This window comes from Megalops cyprinoides, chromosome 11 (assembly GCF_013368585.1).
Source record: "Megalops cyprinoides isolate fMegCyp1 chromosome 11, fMegCyp1.pri, whole genome shotgun sequence".
Lineage (NCBI taxonomy): Eukaryota > Metazoa > Chordata > Actinopteri > Elopiformes > Megalopidae > Megalops > Megalops cyprinoides.
This window is the reverse complement of record NC_050593.1, coordinates 26604097-26625039: the sequence shown is the minus strand read 5'-3', so window position 1 is coordinate 26625039 and position 20943 is coordinate 26604097. Positions and strand designations below refer to the sequence as shown.

At 39.4% G+C, this 20943-nt stretch overlaps 1 protein-coding gene across 1 annotated transcript in view; it reads right to left on the bottom strand.

Annotated features, from left to right (window-relative positions):
* LOC118785557 (neural cell adhesion molecule 2-like) overlaps positions 1-20943 on the bottom strand; it is a 243082-nt gene that overhangs the window by 135016 nt on the left and 87123 nt on the right. The window lies entirely within an intron of this gene.

The following is a 20943-nucleotide window of genomic DNA, read 5'->3' as shown; positions in this document are numbered from 1 at the left end:
AATGTATACCTAATACTGCATATGAAATAGATTTCTAACAGTAACTTTTCAAGTTAATCAAAAGGTGAAGCATTTAATATTTCTTCAACATACCTAGATCAACACAGTGATAGATATGCAAAGTCGTATGTTTACTGCAAGTTCACACTCTTATCCACTGGCTTCTCCTTCAGTGGTCTTTGGTTAAGACACCGAAGCATGCTTGATGATTTCACACCACTGATATTTACAGTAATTAAACACAGTCCACACAGCACTTGGATGAAAATCAGCCCTCAGCAGAAATAAAATCAAATCTGACATATGATGGATAATTGGTATTCAAGTGAGAGGTCAGTGTTATCCTTTTTCAGAGTCGTGAAAGCTCACCCTTCCCTTATCCATGTTTTGAATTAAGCTGTAACTGAAAGAGATTGTTGCTAAGAAATGGACATAAACTTAGCTAACTGGCTTGCAATCTAGCTGTCAAATATCACATGTCCTGATCTGACTAAGCTTTGTCTTCCATATGAATTAAGCAGCTCATACAAGCTTGCATTACCACAGTATCCAATATATTTTATACTATGGCTATACTTTTGTATTTATTTATACTTATTTGTACTATGGATCATGGACCAATGGTTGAGGAAAAGTGCTTTACAGGCCTACTCAGGACACTCTGATTACCATGGAATCATTTCCAAAGGTGATATTTCATGGTATATGATAACAGCTTATTTGGAAAATAACCATAACCAGGGTGCAGACAAGTGCGTGGAACATGTGAATGCATGTATACATGTAAATGTAGTCAATGTGCTGTGTCTGCACCTCTCTAATGAGGACCTCCTTTGTATATGCTCTGAATCTAACTTGGAAAATTGGGGCAAACTGCACCTTTATGCTGAAAACAGCAAAGGGGAAAGTACAAGAGAGAATCAGTCATTATAGTGTCATCTCTAAGCCAGCATAATGCATAATGCTACCGCCATCAAATGTTGGATTCCTTAGACTCTAAACTATGTTATGCCCATTTGCACATAGTGCAGGGACAGACATTGTGTTTGTCTAATTAGGGCTCTTAGTTAAGTAGCTCAGTAGATTAAAAAAAAAAAAAAAAAAAAAAAGAACTGTGGATATACCCACTCCTTTTTCATTAATTACAGGATTGCGCCAGTGTGGGTGTGTTGCTTCTTGTCAGTGCTTTTTTAAAATTGTTGGAAAATTCATTGTATGAAATACAAAAAGCTTATTGATGCAAGGCATCATCTTACGGGACATACAATGCACCCATCACAGACTCCAGTCAGAAACACTCCTCCCACAAACCCTTCTCAGTCTCTTTCCACAGACTTCACCTCCAACCCTGCCACACTCCTATTATGCCTCTCCTACAGACCCTTCTCATACTCCTCTAATACTCCTCTCACAGATCCCTTACACTCTTTTCATGTTCTCAGACCCCAGCATCACACTCCATATTGCTCACAGGCGCACAGAGCCTTCTTTTTGTCTGTAAGCTTCGTCTGTAGCTGAGAAACTTTCTTGGAGGAGTTTTTCCTCTTGCTTGTGCTATACAAGTCTCAGCCACTAACCAACAAATATGTCCTCCTTTGGCCTGACAATTTAGATTTGTGTAATACATTCCAGAGCTCTCAGTTAACATTGAAAATGTGGTAAGTGCCAGGGTGCTAAAGCATTCAGTCTGCAAAAGGAGGTTAAGAGTTGGCTTTAACAGCAGAAAGAAAAGACAGAGGACAGAAAGTTATTGTTAAGAGACTAGTGACAGAAAAAAGGGAAATTGTGTTAATGTGTGGGTGAGAGGATTACACAGTGGAAGAGCAAGGAAACTGGCAGAGGGGGCAGAGACAGACACTGGAAAATGGAAGGCTATGAGTACCATGAACTGAAACAAACACACACGCACACGCACACACACACGCTCACGCTCACACACACACGCACATGCACACGCTCACACACACACGCACATGCACACGCTCACACACACACTTACTGTAATGCAAGTAAAGCCCCAGAAACACTTTACAATGATAAAATGCTACCATTAAAACAAAATGAAAACAGATGTTCAGAAATAATCAGATCTTTCAATGAACACCCAAGGACAATTGAACCTGTTCAGAACCATCTGGCTGTCATTGTTTTTGCTGTCATTCTCAACTATCCCATCAGACCACCTGACACGTTCCACAGTCTATACCCTCATTATTTCGGGCAAAGCAGCTACACAGGTTAAAGAAAGAGTTGTTTCATCTACCAAGGAGCAAAGATGGTTTAAATCCTGAAATCATTCCTGGAACTATATCAGTTATCGTATTACCAGAACTTTATATTTTTCAAAGGCACAAAATTATGAATCAAATAAGTTTCACCAGTAATAATAAACTAAAATAAGACAGAATTAGAATATTGTTTAAACAAACACAAATAAATCCATGGCACAATTTACTGATACTGTGAATGAACCACTTACAACCACTGTGTAAACACATATTATTGGAAGAACCATAGAGTAAACAAGATAATATAAGCAACTGGACTTCATTTAACAACAGAAAAAGAAAACCATTTAAGAGAATGGATTTATAACAATCATGTGATGGCAGAGTTACTGTAGGAAGAATTAATGCTACAAGCTGCAAAATCTTCAACCTCACAAACAACAGGAGCGTGCCAGAGAACCATAATGTATAGACTGGGGTGTATTAATGTAGCTGTTGACAAATATGGTCTGGGCCAGAACCATGTGGAGGCTTGTATGTGAGACCTTGAAATTAATTCTCAACTTCTTGTGGAGCCAATGTAGGTTAAGATAAAATAAGTAATAATGTGATCATTTTTAGAGGTGCAGGTGAGAACCCCAGCAAACTACCTGTAGAAGTGTTCATTCATTCAGCTGAATCTATGACTTAAATATTTATCTACACCTTTTTTCTCACAATAAAGCTGATGATAGACAAAATAATAAAAACTATAACTATAACTAAATACTCAGTGCTGCTCAGAGATTGTTTTCTAGTGCAAGCTCTGCTCAGAGATTGCTGTCTAGTGTAAGCTTACATTAATATTTGCAGAAATTTAAAACTCATCTAAGGGTGATATGTAACCCAGGTTACAGGAAAGTAACCCAAACATTTTGACAATACAACACATAATTTCAAGGTGAAACATTTGCTGGTGGTGACAGAATACATCAAATACACAGCTGGGAGCCCTTGATTCTTAGGATAGGATCTGATAATAGCAATGTTAGCAGTTTTGTTGGCTTAGTAATGAAAGATATATAACTGGAATATAGCCCAAGGACATCTGTATGTGCTCAACGAAAGGAGAAGGTTCATAATAATGTCATGCAAAAAGCTAAAATGTGACTAAAAAAGATGTGACTAAATCTAGATAAAAAAATTTCCAGACTTTCAACCAACTAAAACTAAGAAGTGCTTAAATGTGACTGAGACTAATATGTATTTTGATCAAAAGACCAACACTAAGACTACATAAAAAAAAAAACCTGCAAAAATGAACACTGACCTGTAGCTGTGAAATACTGGTAGGAGCTCCTGCCAAATGATACATGTAGTAATCAAGGAGTGATGTTATAAATGCATGAACTAATTTCCCAGTATCTGAAAGGGACAGAAAAGGCCTGACACATACGCACAAATGGAACAATAATGTTTTTTTTATATCTTTAATATGTGCCAGAAATGTCAAGTTTGAGTCAAAGATGGCACAGACAATTCTCTCGGCAGGGAAACCTGTGATAGTAACATCATCAGCAACTAAGGAAAATTGTTCCTGAGAGGTGCTTTAGAGCCAATAACAACAAATTGAAATCTATCACAATTCAGCTCCAAAAAGTCATGACTTATCCAGGTTTTAATTTCCCCTGAAATTTGTCAGTTGGGAAACATTCGAAGCAGCATCAAGATTTGTTCTAAAACAGATGTGCTGTCACCATAAAAATGATACCTAAACCCGAACCTGCAGATAATCTGGCCAGGGGGAATCATATTTACACAAAGAATAACAGTGAACCTGTAACCCTGTGGACACCTTGTGTTACAAAAGTGGCGCTGGACTTACAAGTTCCAAGGGTTACAAATTATCGCCTTAAATAAGGACAGTATTGGAATGATGTTAAAACATAATCGAAACCACTGAGGTACAGTACCAGACAATACAAGGATGTTTTACATCCTGCATAATGTTATGACTGACAGTATCAAACACCTCACTCAGATACCACAGAATGAGCATACTAATGAATCCAGCATCAGCTGCCATTTGTAACTCATTTGTTACTCTGACAAGAGCTTGTTCAGTGCTGTAATGAGCTCAAAACCTAGAATGAAATGCATAAGCTAATTTTTGGAGTTGTTTTTTTTTTTTTGTCAATGCTTTTGTCAAATGTGTTTTGAATTTGTTTTGTCAGAAAGGGACCTGGACCAAAAAAAACACTGCTTATCATTTCAAATGTGTGAATGAAAATATTTAAAACATAGTGACGTCTACCTGAAATGATCATCAGAGACAGCACTGAGTACAGAGCTTTTAAGGAGACAGCACTGAGAACGGAAGAGCATTAAGAGGGTTGTAGCATAGCCAGTTATCAGAACATCCTCACCAGAAAACCATTACAAACCCCATCCTCTTTTCTGACTGAATTCTGACACTCCACATTACTGTCATCTACCCACGACTAACATACTAAGCTCAAATACATACATTCATACAATGATTGTGCTGTTCTCCACAACACTTACATTAATCCATTAAAAAAATAACAACCTGTATGAAAATACCCAGAGTAAACATAATGCACACTGAAAAGAAACCTTGACAGCCATGCTATCCATTCTAATCAGAGGGCTGAAGTATAATATTAAACTGTGGTGATATTATGGTAATCCTCCCATTGGATTCCCACAGTTCCAGGCTATTGGGATACGTGGGAAAAAAATGGAGGGAAATAAAATGTGTAATCCTGTAACAGGATTAAGGACCGAAGAATCTTCAAACATCAGACAAGACTGAGGAGAGCGCTACTGGGTCCCTGCTCACATGCAACATCCTTGAAGCATAGCTGCGATATGGCAGAAGTGTGACAACATGGTCATAACCGTATGGGAACATTGTGAAAATGTTTGCGTTAGCCTGTCAGGAAGAACCTGGGTACACACCCTTAGCTAGATGGCTTTGAGTGGTGTATTTTCCACAGTGAAGGCATACATTATTCAACACGCCAGGACTTTCCTCTTTGGGTTGACAAGTCTTAATATCTTTTAATAGAGTCCACTACACTGTTCACAGAGCGAAGCAGACTGTGATCTCACAGATCTGACTGAGGAGGAGAGGCTCACTGTCTGAAGCCAATCACTGACACACTAATGGGGTAGAAAAACAACTATAGTGATAAGGGGAGCTATAACCAGGAATAATGAAAGCATCCATTCAGAGTTTGCACAGAGAGGAAACGCAGATATAGATGCCTACACACTGCAGATTGGACTGTACCTGATATTCTAAAATTTCAGGGTAAACTCTGAACAGTCAGAGGAAAGAATTCACAGAATCCTCATCAACTCACCAGACTTCACAGTGGCAAAATGCTGCCTGATGCAAGTCCACATTCAGCACCATGCTATTAAATAATGCTGTTTGCGCAGGAGAGCTTTCTTAGAAAGGAAAGAGCTCAGGTTGTTGTTGAGCTCAGTAAGCAGTTGTAGCACTCCTCAGATTTTATGCTTTGTTTTGTTTTCCAGCTTTTATTTGCTCTTGATCTCACATAAAACCTAGTTTTCATGGTTTCATTTTCAAGATTTTTACCCTAGAGGGTTTCATAATAAAATTCCATGGTTACTTATTGTTCATTTTGCGTCCATTATTTGATAAAATATTCTATGTATTAGTCTATGTGGTACATGCTATGGTAGTTACACGGTATGCTATAGTACATGGTAGCCATATGCTATGCAGCAACTTCTGGCAATGCTAAACATAAACTGCTGAATTTCTTGTAGACAGGATTGAGAAGCTGCAAGAATTAAGGTTTGGAACAAAGCATATGGACATGTGAATGATATGAATATGTGAAAAATATGAAAAATAAGCAAATAATATGAACAAACTATCAAAAAATAGCACAATAATACTGAAGAAGACCTAAAGAAGAACTGCTTTCATTACACAGAATAAGTTTGGTTGGCACTGGTACTATGTGGATGCATTGTCTCTTTGAACATTAGGAGGATGACAAACTTATTTAAGGGGGTGAGCTGACATTCTGTACAGCCTATGTGATCACACTGCATAAAATGTCTGTTTTAATCAGTAACATGCATGCAGGCAAAAGGCACTACAAGTAGTGATAATAATACTTCAGTTAGCTTCATTGTGGTCAGCACACAGACAGATAAATGCCATGAACAACCTACCCAGCAGTTAATTAGGCCAACAATGTGTTTATATGGCATATCCTTGCATTGAAGATGGTAACAAACCTTATGATATTTACAGTGGACCATATAACCACAATGACATTTTGATGGCACAGATGAGGTCATTTAATAGGTAGTTAATTGCATTAGCTAACTGGTTTGTGATATCTAGCTACTATCCATATGTTTTATTCTTACACGCCTGCTACCAAAACTTTCTTTTCTATCCTATCAAAAAATCAATGTGAATATATGCACAGCATTTTACATAACCAGTTTTGCACGGTCATCTTTCCAGTCACCCTTTAATAGATAATAGATATGGAGATGAGTCACCTGCTTAGCACACTGCACACATACAAGAATGGTTTAGACATCCTTGTGCTGACCTCGTACATAGACAGGAAAAATGAATAATTTTAATCAGTGTAAATAGAATCCAAAATTGGACAAGTATCTGTCAAATGAAATTTAGTATTGTCAAATGTAAAGTTCTACATGCGGGCAAAAGCAATTTAAGGCGGGATTATTCTTGGAGGTACTAAATTAGAGACAGTCCAACATCACAAAGATTTTGGTGTAATAGTTACAGTAATTGCAATTCCATCTGGGCCTAGACATTGTGCTCTAACATCATAAAAGGCAAACAGGGTACAGCAGACATCAACAGAAAAGTACAAGATGTAAATCAAACAAGGGTGAATTAATTTTACACAACGCCTCATTACAGACTACTGTGTCAAGTTCTGGGTACCACAACACAAAAAGAGCAAAGAAGCTGAAGAAAAACTACAAGTTCTGGGTATGAAACATAAATATTATGTACAGAGACTGAATTGCTTTCATTAACACTGGAAGGAGACACAGGATAGATTGATATTTTTACATATAGAGGTATTATGAAAGCTTTCATAGTTAGAATAACCTATAGTTAGAATATGTTCTCAGGACTGACGGTGAACACAGAGATGCTTAAAGTGGTCAGGACCAGGCTTGCCTGTCTTCATCATTAGATGTCTTATGGTCTTATGCAATACCCCACACTGGTATCACAATGGACTTGAACCAATGTTGTGACAAAAAGATCAGTAACCAAAGACCATGCCTTCATACAACATGACAACTGTCTGTGTCCTTGGACACAGAGCGGTTACAGTCCAGAGGAGATACTTGTGCTCCAAGTACTGCATGTTCCAAACACAGAAACCGACACAGAATCAGCTTGCTAAATCTGTCACATTCACAGTATAGTACTGATATTTTTGAGAAAAAAATCTTTCGGCCTTACCTGAATTAACCAGTGTTCAGAATTGAGAAAGTGAAGATAGAATAGAAGTGGATTTCCCATTAGTTAGAATATTTGATCCAAAATGAGCGGCAGGATTGACATTAGGATTTATGGTGGATCACGTTTGGGTTCCAGGTGCAGAACATTCAAGGTCCAGCATAGAGAGAAAGATGAAGAGTAGAATTAGAATCATAAAACATATTTCATTGCCTTTACATATACTTTATCCATATGTGTTTATCTAAAATTGTCTAAGAAAAAACATGCACACAGATGCACAAATACATAGACACATATTGCCACAGGATATAATTTACTCTCATTCGTCCACTCACATATACAATTTCACCATTAAAGCCTGCATTATTCTTCATTACTGCTGTATGCCTGTGCAGTAATGACAAGAATCAAATCTGACTTCAGTCTCAGAATTGCAACCTTGGGAAGGGGCATCATGGGTAATCAAGGCTTGCACTTACAGTGTGATTCACTGTGTTATTGTCAATGCACCTGTTCCAGCTCCTACCTGTCCACTCTACCTGACAGTGTCTGGTGAGTCAGAATCATTTTCAGCCAAATTCCTTAAAGGTCACCTTGCCTAGGCTGAGCTGGGCCTCCCCTAGTCTTCATTACATGAATAAACCATGAGAGGGGGGGAAAAAAAACTTGCTGGGTTGGGAATCTCCCTTGAGAGACCATACACTGAGCTCAGAAATTTAGAGCACTGATCTGAATATCACTGCTTCCTGTGAACTTTAACACTGCAGTCCTGTGATGTGTAGACAGTTGATTCTTTTCTAACTGGGTGTTGTTTAAACTGACACAAAGTAGTGCCTAAACATGGGTCTGTTGCATGTTGTTTTAAGTGGTGGTAGTGCTGGTAGTAGTGACAGCAAGATGAATGGATTAATTCCAGCTTCTTTGCAAAGGTAATTTGGTGTGTCTTTTTATCTGCGTTACTCACATAATGGCTCATTCACCTCACATGAATTAAAATTTGCCAGGAGTCTGATAATACCTGTAAAAAGGTGGAACTGACTGAACAAAGCACTCGGCTGTCACATGCCTATGAGAAACCCAGTACCAATAGCCCTGAGACCTCTCCAGAGTTTTTCATAGTACTCTGATCGTCTCACTACCATTTTAACAGCCCTTCCTGAACAGTCCTGTGTGCTGTTATCACAAACTCTCATTGCTTCAGGTGCTTAAACTGAAGATTTCCATCAGGGTGACAGAAAATACAAAAACAAGTTGCACTCACAGAATACAGGCTCCAGATGACAAATTATAATTTTCTGTTATCATTTGATTGAAAGACAAATGCATTTAGGCATTATGCCTTCATCTCTGTGTGTGTGTGTGTGTGTGTGTGTGTGTGTGTGTACGCATACCAGCAAAATCATGAAAGTCACATTGTCGGTGATAGTGCAGAATGAGCCTAAGTGTTGCCATGACTCTCTGATACATTAATATAGCATTAAAATTAGATGATGGCATCACAAAAAATTCTCAAAACCATAGAATTGCCAAGCCACCACGATGTAAACAACATGCCCCAAGATTGATGCAAAGTGATGAGGTATCCGAATTCAGAAAGGGGTGAAACTGCTAATATAACTGCTGCTAAGTTATGTTGCTCACTGATGACTGCTTGTTAAATCTATGTTATTAATGTTTCATGTTACTTTGTAACTATGTTTCATCAGTAATATGGTGCTATACCTGATGCATCCTGTTCATGCTGACATTTCACCAAAGATATACCAATACCAAGGTTCTGCAGTGATTATCAGATAGACCAGTGGGGCTCATGATTGCCTCCAGAAAGAAAAAATCACTACTATTGGTACTGATGTCCTTATACTTTCCAAGTGAAACGTTATCAAGGTAAAAAATCAAGGTAAAAATCGACATTGAGAGCACATGTATTTCATAATGAGTTAGAGATTAAAATGTTATAGTATGGGCATGTTTTGAAAGCTTTACTTGTGAATTTTAAATATTACGTCAAATGTTGCATCAAAGAACTCTTGACGTTCATGCTGATAGTAAGATCCTAATGGTAAGGAGAAAATAATTAAATAATATTCACAGAGAAGTTAACAGTGAGGAAAAGTTATTAAAACTTAACTTATTCAAACTAAAGCTGGGACTTTGTAGCACCAGAAATAAACATTACTTTCCCTTCTAGATGTGTCTTGTTTTGTCTTTGTTTCTCCCTTTGGCCTGTTGACCATTTGAATTTCTTTAACAGTTGTGTGCAATGTCCAGTAGATTTGTTCTTCAGAAGGAAACAGTGTGACCAGGCTGTCCAGTGTAAAAGTATTATGGATTGGTACTTTGGTACTGGTACTTTAGTAGGTAACAACAATGTCACTTCAATATAAATGTCTAGTTCTAGTGGATATTTACTTGGTTGTTAGTGCAGATGGTCATGTAGCAGCTTGTTGCCAAAGCATATACGAATACATCTTCATAAAAACTTGCACTGAATCGGAGGTGAAATTGGATATTCTCAATGTTTTTCAATGGGGAACTTTATTGGTATTCACCGATTGGTGAATTTGGTGATGACAGTTCTCCAAGTTCAAGTTCTACAGACTGTATCTATGGGAACCGTGCACAGTGGAAGTCTGCCAACAGTAGCAGAGAACAGCCCACCTCTACAGGTGTGACTCTTGCTTCTGGATGTGGCTTTTTCCCAAAGAAAATTTGCTACTTTTATCCTAAAGATGGGAAAAGGCAGGATTAGGCACATTTTGTATTCATTGTATTTCGAAGTATCGAAAGAAAGGCCCAGCACATATAATATCTACATCATAACTGAGTGCTATTTATAAAAGTTATCCACTTTTGTTAAAATGAAATGTATTTCCAATATATTCTGGGAAATGACAAAGTGAGTAATAAAGCATTGCTTGGCTGATTAATTACTTGCCGTTTGAGGTACATGGCATACTTTCACAATATTTATCTTTTCCAATGGACTAAATATGCCCCAGTATATCTCCATATAAAAAAACTACAAAAAACTGTAAATCTAGGCAGTTAAATAAATGTATTTAGACAAAGAGTTGCACATGTGGTCAATATCAATAAATTATCAGAAGCAGGGCAGTTAAACTGCCATTTCCAACCCTTCCCCCTTGCTGTCAGTATGATATGGAACAGACTTGCCTTTCCTAACGGAATGTGCCTTTAAACCCGGCCACTGGAGAGCTCACATACCAAATATACAGTCATGATAAACCGCTACTGACATTTTTTGTTACACACTCTGACATTAAGCCCGATTTATTGACATTTATGTTTTTTTTTTTTATATTGCCATGGCTGTTAACAAAAGGACAACGAAAATGACACAACTGGATTCAGGAACTCTGACATATTCATTCTCCCCTTAATCTGCGTGTGTGTGTGTGTGTGTGTGTGTGTGTGTGTGTGTGTGTGTGTACGTTTGTTTGTGCATGCGTGCATGCATGCTGTTCTTGTGCAAGCAAAAAACACAGTCATGGTGAGTAATTAGCAGTTTCAACTGATTGCTGATTAATCGATTCAGAGCATGAGTGAATTTCAATCTTTTTTTTAACAATAATTCCTTGTAACACTTGTGAAGGGTGTTATTTTGAAAAGGCAGCCGCAGTACTGAGATCATAAATATACTTTCAAACCACCATTTAGGACGTGATATGCTTCAAGGCCATTTATTCAAGGTCAATTCACCCCATTCTGTGAAAAAATGAACCTTCAGAAAGTGTTTGGATGGATATACCAAGCAAGTTCCTCAGTCACTCATATATGGATGAACAATTTGAGTTTACTTTTTCAGATATGTAGATCTTTAATTCAAGCTTAAGCTATGGAAGAATGCAAAATGATAACCACAAAGAACTCCTCATTTTTTTCAGATGACAGACAACAACATGAAGCACAGTGTGGACTGAAAAATCCGGGAGATGAATATACGACACAAGATTTGTCCACTACGTGTTCCTAAGACATTAATAACCCAGTGATAAGGAATTTGAGTGGGTGGCAATAAAGGCTCTGAGAAATGGGCAGACAGATGTGTTGGGTGTATGTAGGTATGTATGTAGGTATGTATGTAGGTGCGTGTGTGTGTGTGTGTGTGTGTGTGTGTGTGTGTGTGTGTGTGTGTGTGTGTGTGTGTGTGTGTGTGTGTGTGCGTGTGACATTAAATTCTCAGGTAGACAGGTGTGTTCAGTGTATGTGAGCACAGGAGACAGTTATGCTGATTCTCTGGGGTTTTAAAAGGATACTAATCTTATCAGAACATAACAACAGAAAGCAAGTAATCTGAGTATGTTCATACAAATGCATCCTAAATTCTCAGGCATTCACCATCTCTCACCCTTTAATAAAATCCATAACTCCTGAGTGGGAGGAGAGGTGAACTTCATAATACAATATACTGTGCAGCTACAGATGTCAATGCATTCAAAAACAACGGACTGAAAGAATATTGAATACATGGCAAAAACAAAAGACAGATTAGTTGCCATGACCTTTTTATCAGTCGTGTATATTTTTGTGCTCAAAACGCACAAAGCAGGCATGGAAATACACTGAAGCAGAACCCACCGGCACGCATTATTAAATGAGATCAGCCTCGAACGTGAAGAGCAATGAATGCATTATTCTGAGCATTCTTCAGACAGAGCCATGGAGAAGTGGCCATGTTTCCAATTTAAAACCCTGACGAAGCGCTGAGAGACATACCCACTTGGACGCGAAGCATCTGGCGTCCTTGTGATTATCTGCCCTGTGCTGAGGGACAGCATTCGGTTTTGCACGGGGAGCTCTTACTGTCACTGAAGGGGGCTTAATTGCAGTTCAGTGGTGGGGGGTCTCGGTCCCTGTCTGTGGAGTTCAGCAATACCCAGCCTCCTTTGAGTCATGGTCCTCAGTGTCCCCACATGCCTAGGGCAGCGGGGGAAGGAGAGGGTGGCAGGGGAGCATGGAGCAGGAAGCATAAGGGGTACAAGGTCAAGTGTGGGCCTAGGGGGCAGGGATAGCAGGGGGAGTCTGGGGGAGAGGGTTTAGAAAGGGGGCAGGACTATTGGGATAGCTACTGGGAAGTGAGTAGGGCTAAGGGAGGAGTTTTGCATTTTCCATTAATCTCTTCATGGACAGTGAGGGCCTGTGGCTGGCATTGACTCCAGAGTCAGCCAAAGGTGGCTGGACTCCTCAGAGAAAATGTCAAAAGCAAATTGGACAAGAACAGACAGTAAAAAAACTAAAACACCACAACTCTTCACTGCATTTTAGTTCCAGCTATTGAATGAATTCACCATCAAAGGACCGGGTGTTTGTGCCATTCGCAGGCCCATACGTTGGTAAGTGGATAACTCTTCTAAAATGTACTAAAGAGTCCTGAGGGAGCCGGTGAGGATCTCATACACAACCAGCCCCAGGCCAGCAGCCCCAGGCATGAACACTGCAGTATTTACCCATCTTTAAAGGGGGTTCTGTTCTTCATAATGGTTTGTTTACCCTGTGGGGATATTACAGCATCTATGTACATGTATTTATAAGAACTCAGGATCTGTGCTCACAGACATGCCTTAAGTCTTTCTGTGGGGTGAGAAAGGGAATCATGGGCTTGGGTGGGGACAGAGGGAGACTGAAGGCTAAGTGGCAGGGAAGCAAGAATGTATGAAACAAGATATTCCTGAACCTGTCCGTCAACCTCCATCACCCTGTCCATCATGGATGCCATTTAGTTACAGTGCTATGGCACACACAGTTTAATCTCAAACCTGTCCAGTGTGAAATAAACTCCGCTTTTATCTTAGGTGGCTTGTTGGTTTCGGTTCATTTTCTGTTTCCTTCTCTCTTTGTGATTTTCTCTCCATCTTTTCAAATTTTACAATGTGTAGCCTAAAGAATAGCAGATTTCTCTGCTGCATCACTTTGGCCTTAAGAAGACAATCACAGGCCTCAAGAAGGCAGCATTTTTCCGCCTGAAGAAAGCATCATTCATTTTCTAGTCACATTAATTGCTATACATCTTTAAGATCTTTGCTGGCATTTGAGAAACCAGTATATATGCACATAAGCGGTTGTCACTGAATGTCTGTCTATTAACTGGATGCATACATGATCGGATGATCAGAAGAACAGTGACATCCCTCCTGACTTAAGCATAAACCGTTCCTGCCATCCCAGCAAGAGGATGTCAGCTTTGTTGGCATCTCTTTTCATTACTGTGAGTGTTGGAATCATGTCTTTGGGAAGTGTAAGTGCAAGGGTACCATAAACCCTTGTAGTGGGAGTGTGACCACAATTCAGCCCTTCATGCATTACACTGTATGTGCTAAAATAGGAGGGTGAGGGGCAGCCAGTCCTAAAATCCCCACAGATAACACATTGGATGTGGTGGGAGACAGCCTGCTGCAGATAAAGGATGTCTGACAGAAAAGAGCAAGCACTGATGCCTCCAACAGGCAGGGAAGATTATGGCCAATGCCAAAGTTGAAGATTAAGCTGGGATCATTGAGGCTTTAGATAAAAATAACTCAGCCAAGTGTGACATTCTTACAATGTTTAAACTGTATAACTTTGGGAAAATGCTGCCCCATTGCTGCAATGCCACAGCCACATTCTGTACATGTGGTTTTGAGAGGGTAGTTTTACTTAGCTTGTAAGGATGAAAAACAAAAACAAGATAATCAGCTGTGTGTGTGTGTGTGTGTGTGTGTGTGTGTGTGTGTGTGTGTGTGTGTGTGTGTGTGTGTGTGTGCGCGCGCGTATGTCCATATGTGAATCCCTCCTCCCATAGCCGGGTCAAAGTCAATAGCACGTGTGTAAAAAAGAGAAAACAACCCTTATGAAGTTCAGTGCACCACAAGTGTGTAATCATCTCTTTGCACTCAAACCTCTCATCTGCTGTGGAGTGCACTGACTGTGTGTTCTTTGTGTGCTCGATAAATAGAGCTGGGTTGACTCCAGAGACAAAGCGAAGGAGGAGGATGTGAATCTTGGCTGACGTTCAAGGTCCCGCTCTTGCGTTCAGAAGACAAAGCACAGATCCAATTTCAAAGCCTTGTTGCACCCTCACTCTTTCCTCCCTTCTCTCTCTCTCTCTCTCTCTTCCTCCCTCTCTCTCTCACACCATTTTCCTAACCTGGGGGCTCAAAATGGCAAACACTTACAGAAAATCTGAGTTTCCCAGATTTAAATCTCAAGAGAACACAGATCCAACTGACAGATTATGCATCTTATTATTAAATCATAACTATCCACAGCTTCTGTAATATTAATACTGTGTACTTAGTAGGATTCCAACTGCAAACTTGGACATCAAAAATTAATTAGCTGAATCGCAGCATGTGCTGGCTTGTTAAAGGAGGAGGCTATGTGTTGTGCATGTTCCAAGTCTCTCGGCATGTTTGCAAATCTAATTATAATGCCTGTTTTCTATCAAGTCCATTAACTGAATACATTTGGTGTATAAATGACACAGACAGTATTAATGAAGAGAAGGGGGGTGTTGTTGCACTATGTGTTGGCATATAATTGCAGCAGACTAAATGAGAGTGGACTAAAGGACCTGGATAGTCTCCGCCATCAGAGACAGGAAGAATTTAAATAAAACAAGTAATACTCTGAGTGACTATAACAGAATGGAGAACTCCATTACTCTAATTCCTTACACTATAATGGCCTCCATGACTCAAAAACGCCCTTTATAAAAAAAAAAAACTCCCTTTATAAAGGTGTCCATGATTCCAAACTCACACACTCCACAAGGCTTCTGTACTGTACTGTACTATGCAATTCCAAACTATAAAAATGACTTGTACTCACATTAATGAAACAAAATCAAAACAGCAATATTCAAAGCAAATTTAAATAACTATTCTGAACGGCTTGGAGCCATCAAGCTTGGACACAGTGGGAATGTGGCATCTTATTACGTTGAGAAAGCAAGCAGATACAATGGAGCCTGTCGACAATTCATTCTCCCAAGGTCCCTGATCAGTCTTGCTGTTTTACCCATGATACATATACCTGCAGGAGCCTTCCTTACCTCAGCTTATGTGCCCCACAGTCACTCTGTGATCCTGCCGCTTTACCCATCATGCAGCTTCCTGCATATGCCTTCCTCCCATAGCTCTTTCTCCATTCCACTCCCATATCACTGTGCCACTAATGCACACTCAAAAATGCTCACTGAAAATTTTTGTGTGATATGTAGAGGATGGTGCATTTAAACACTATGAGATACAGATCGTGTCCATACAGTAACAGGACGAAATCTAAATGAATCATGTCGCACACAAGGCTTGCACAAATGTACATATGGTATATACTAAAGTATGCTGTACACCTGATATGATTGGCAGCTTGTCTGTTGATTTCTCCCTGAACTAAAGGGAGCTGCTTGCTACTGAAAAGCCCACAAAACAGCAATTTTGGCCAACATTATTTTTATCTTTTCACATAAAGCGATTACTGCTCACTATTTTACGAGAGCACTGAATGAGAGGGACAGTATGATTTATGGTCACTTGAAGCAGAAAACTGCATTCAAGGACCTTCTGTCCTACTGTTCCTACTGTTCTCTTTAATCCAGGAGACTCCAAGATCAGACAGAAACTTAACAATTGGGCTGAAAGCAAGCAGATCAAATACTGACTCACTGAGAGTCATTGTGTGTGTAGGTGGGGGGGGGGGGGTGGCTATTAAGACCACATGGCTAGACCTTAATTACTGTGCTTATGCCATTATAGACACAAAATCTTCCCCTACAAATGCAAGAGCAATAGATTAAAGGCCACAGTTAAAGCACATGGTCTATCCCAGATATAGTCACATATCAACCAAAACAAGGTTATGATCACGATTATTTCAGCCACCATAGTCATAAGCCTTCCTACATGACTTGCACTTATTGACCTGTGTTTATTTATAATTATTATAATTATAATTATTTATAATTAATTCAGTAATTCATGTAGAGTGGAGTAGATATTTTGATTCCCTCACTGTGTTCAAGGGTTTCAAAAGTCTGATTTTAATTATGATTATGAGCCTACAAATTACAGTGTGCCTGAAATCTGGGTTAGACAACCTATTTTCTAGGTTAGGGTTAGAATTAGAGTTTAGCTGTGCTGAATTTATTGCGGTTAGCTTGATAGCAAAACTAGAAACAGAACGGATCTGTCCATGGTGCTGAATTTTGCCTGTCATACTATACAAATTAGATGGATTTCCTCCAGAAGTGTTGGGTTTTTAGCAGGAGAGGATTCTCCAGCTGCCTGATGTTCTCATGCAAACTTAATATATTACCCATCCTGTAGGACAAAGTTTCACACTGATCACTGCAGTATCAGAGCCTGTATGTGATCAGACAGGATCCAAATCAAGCTGTTCTCGATTTACTGTGTGTAAGCCAGACTTAAAACTGAAACACACAAATTCACACATTCATTTGTGCATGCACACATACACACAAAGCATAAAATGTGTGTTCACTTTCAGTTTCCCTTATAAAGCTATTGAATACTGAAAACAGATGGCCGAGTGCAATATAAACATTCTTTCATGACATTTTAATTAGAATATAATACTTTAATTGTACTCTATCAGCATGTGATTTTCACTTTATGTCCGCCTTCCCCTTTTTCTTACCTTTCACTGTGATAAAGGCAAATTTCTCTATTGAAATACTCCATAATTTAGAGTGATGACTTATCTTTGGTTGAAAGCACTGATGATATATCCCTAGCTATAAAACATAGATCATACTCTGCCTCTCCTTTATCCCTCTGAGATGATGACTTGGTGAGTTATCCATCTTCCCTCCAGACATGCAAGTGTTAAAAAGATGATGAGGGTTAGTAATGAATCAGTTATCACGGACTCCTGGCCAGCAGGTCGATGGTCCAAACTGCAGATACACTAGGTACTGGTAGGAGGAGCTTCAGTGGGGAGGCTCCAGGTGCAGTTCAGTTCAGTTCAGTGAATGGGGACATTAGCATGACAAAGTATACTTTCAATTACAGCAATCATCACATTATCCACACTGATCTCCATTTCCTATTACATATTATGAAAACTGGAGTGTTGTTTCATGCACCAGCTTGTACTGTGATAACAATAGGGCTTTTTTTATTCACAGTGCGTATCTTTGTAATTGATAACACAGGCGTTCAATAATGAGCCATTAAAATGTCAGTAATAACAGAACAATGTTTGGAGCTGATTGAAGAAACCACTCATTCATATCACTTTGATGGCAAGACTTAGTGATTATATTTTTGTGAAATTTTTGCATTTTTAGTTGCATCTTGAGAACCTTTGCAAGGATTAGCAGGAAGTCCTACGCTGTGTGTAGTGAAACTGGTTTTAATCTACCAGCACGAATTTTGCAATTCTCTAAAATTTTTAAACTTTGTATACTTTCCTAAGGTACGAGACATGATTTAAGATGTTAATAAGGACCATGCAGGTGCATTGTGGGTCTGGCAATTCCACCTGCAGGATGGCCAGCAGCAGACAGGTTAAAAGCAGCCCTGGCAGAAGCTGGGTTTTTATTTAACCTTTATTGCTACCTGGCCACATTAATCTGTTCCTTCAGTAGAAACTAATTAAGACCAGCCACTCAAAGAATGACGTGAGAGCCCCAGGGCCAGGCGACGTCCTGCTATTGCCAGGCTGTCCGAAGGCAATGCATCACTCTTCCATCGTTCGCTGAAAGACGAGTGCATAAAAACTCCCCGTTTATCCCTTTCTCGATTTTAATCCCTGGATTACGACAGAGAAAGTACGACATTTTCTCCAAAGCAGCTTTTCAGCTGGAAGGGGTCGATTTCAGCGAGAAGCAGTTGATCTGGGTTTTATTTAACGTCAGTCTTCTGACTGTTTCCGCAATGCCGGAGCCCGAGGCGCAGAGCAGGGTTATGAAGCACTTTTTTTAATGGTACATGGTCTACAACCAATTAAATGATAAATGCGGAGAGGGGATGGTGATTGAGCAGATTAATCAGGTCTGTATAACACACCTCACTCCCCTCATGTTGCCCTCACGGAAAGGTTACAGACATGCCCATATTCTAAGAAGACACACCCCATGACTATGGAAGGAAACAGACACACCCTCTGAGGCTCTGGAAAGGCACAGACATGCCCTAAAATCCTAGGAGCAGACACACCCTAAAAGGAAGAGACAGACTGAGGGAGACCCTCAGCATGTGGTTTACTAACAGTTCAGTAACAGCTGAGTGAGACAGACAGGTAAATCTATCACCCCTCCCCCCTAGTTCTTTATCCATGTGCTGCATTCAAACGAAAGCACTTTCCCATCACTGCAGACAGCCTTCATGCATTAAACATCTCTGTTTATTCCCATTAGAGAGCTCAGTGGAGGACAAATCACTAAACCTACAAATGTGGTGACATGGCAGGTACAACAGACATCACGGCTGCTAAGGTACCGTAGTTGTCTGCATTCATCTCCATCTTCGAAAGAGTGGTTTATGAAGGCCTGGAAGGTGAATGATTTTCAGCGTATACACACACACTGTGTGTGTGTGTGTGTGTGTGTGTGTGTGTGTGTGTGTGTGTGTGTGTGTGTGTATGTATGTATATGTATGTATATACACACACATATATGTATATTATACATACATGGATATATATATATATACACACACACACACACACACACACACACACAAACACAGATAGAGAGAAATGGACAGATTCATAGACAGATATACAGATACATTGATATGTAAATATATAGTGATAACTTCAGGCCTATACAGAGTAGTGTTTTATGTATGGGAAGTGGATGTGGAAATATTCATGGTTTAGGACAGTGCACAGTGATATATCAGTGACACTACTGTTGAACTGGTCCTCACATTGCTGCATGTCCATCATTAAAACCTTCAAGACGACACTTAACGTGCAGAACAGCAATTATAATACACGTCACGGTAAATTCAAGAAATCCACTATGGCTCACCATTGCTTCCGGGAATGTTCCAATTATTTATTGACACCATGTGAAAATTTAAAATGCCCCAAGGATTGCAATTCACAGCTAATTATCCTCCTCTTTCCTTCATAGTTCAAAATTGACAGTTCTTAATTTGTTTACTTCTTCAGATAATCGTCCAGAGTGATACACAATGATTAAAGCTTCAGCAATGAGCACAGACCTGGAGAAAACAATACTATAATGAGATTTATGACCGCAAATAGTACGAAAAACACAAGAAGGAAAGGTAAAACTACTTAGCATTCTCACACTAATAACTCCACACAGGCTAGTACATGACCTCACAGGTCGTATCTAGTTCATTATCAAATACACACAAAAAAATCACCTTGTTATAATTTGTCAAAATAACGGAAAATAACGTGTCAAACATGAGACTTAAGTCCACTTCTTTACCCTCCGCCTATCACACGTGATTCTGCAATCACTATGCAGGACACCATATACTACAAAAGTCACTGTGGAAACAAATGTTCCCTGACAGTCTCGTCTGGGTAAAATAAACAGCTCACCACCGCAGAGTCTGTCACCTTCACAAACCCTTTCATTTGTTACATGTTTTTCCTCATTGACAGAAGCCAAAGCAAAGTCACTTTGTCTGTGTTTATTTCTTTATTTGGCGTGACTGACACAGGAACACAACAGCGAAAAGTTTAAAAAAAAAAAAAAAAAAAGGAGCAGAAAAGAAAAGCACAAAGCCATATCGCATGTATAGCTGATGTGTACAGGAAACAGCTGATGTGCCTCTCAGCACAACAAAAATGTCTGGTCTTAGGTAGAACACTAAGCTGTGTATTATACTGATGTTTTTCTTTGTCGTGTTGTTCACATGATTGTTCAAAAACCACAGCACCCAAACCAGTCATTGATCATGGCTTAGTTTCTCCCAACGCACATCTCAGTTAGCTTCCTTTTTTCCCCATTGTCGATTCCCTCTTTTCATCCCAATGGAAACATATTTCTTGGCAAGGAGCTTAAAATATCAATTGCACAATTCTTCCTGCTGATAAGAAGAGAGAGAGATGCAAAACAATACTTCAAAATTCTGATACAATTTCAGACACTGAAACACTGCCAATTTTACAGGGCTAAGGGTACACACAGCCATTCTAACTGGTATACAGTTAATGTATCACCCTTTCTTCATTTGAGAGAAACAGACCAACCAGCTATGC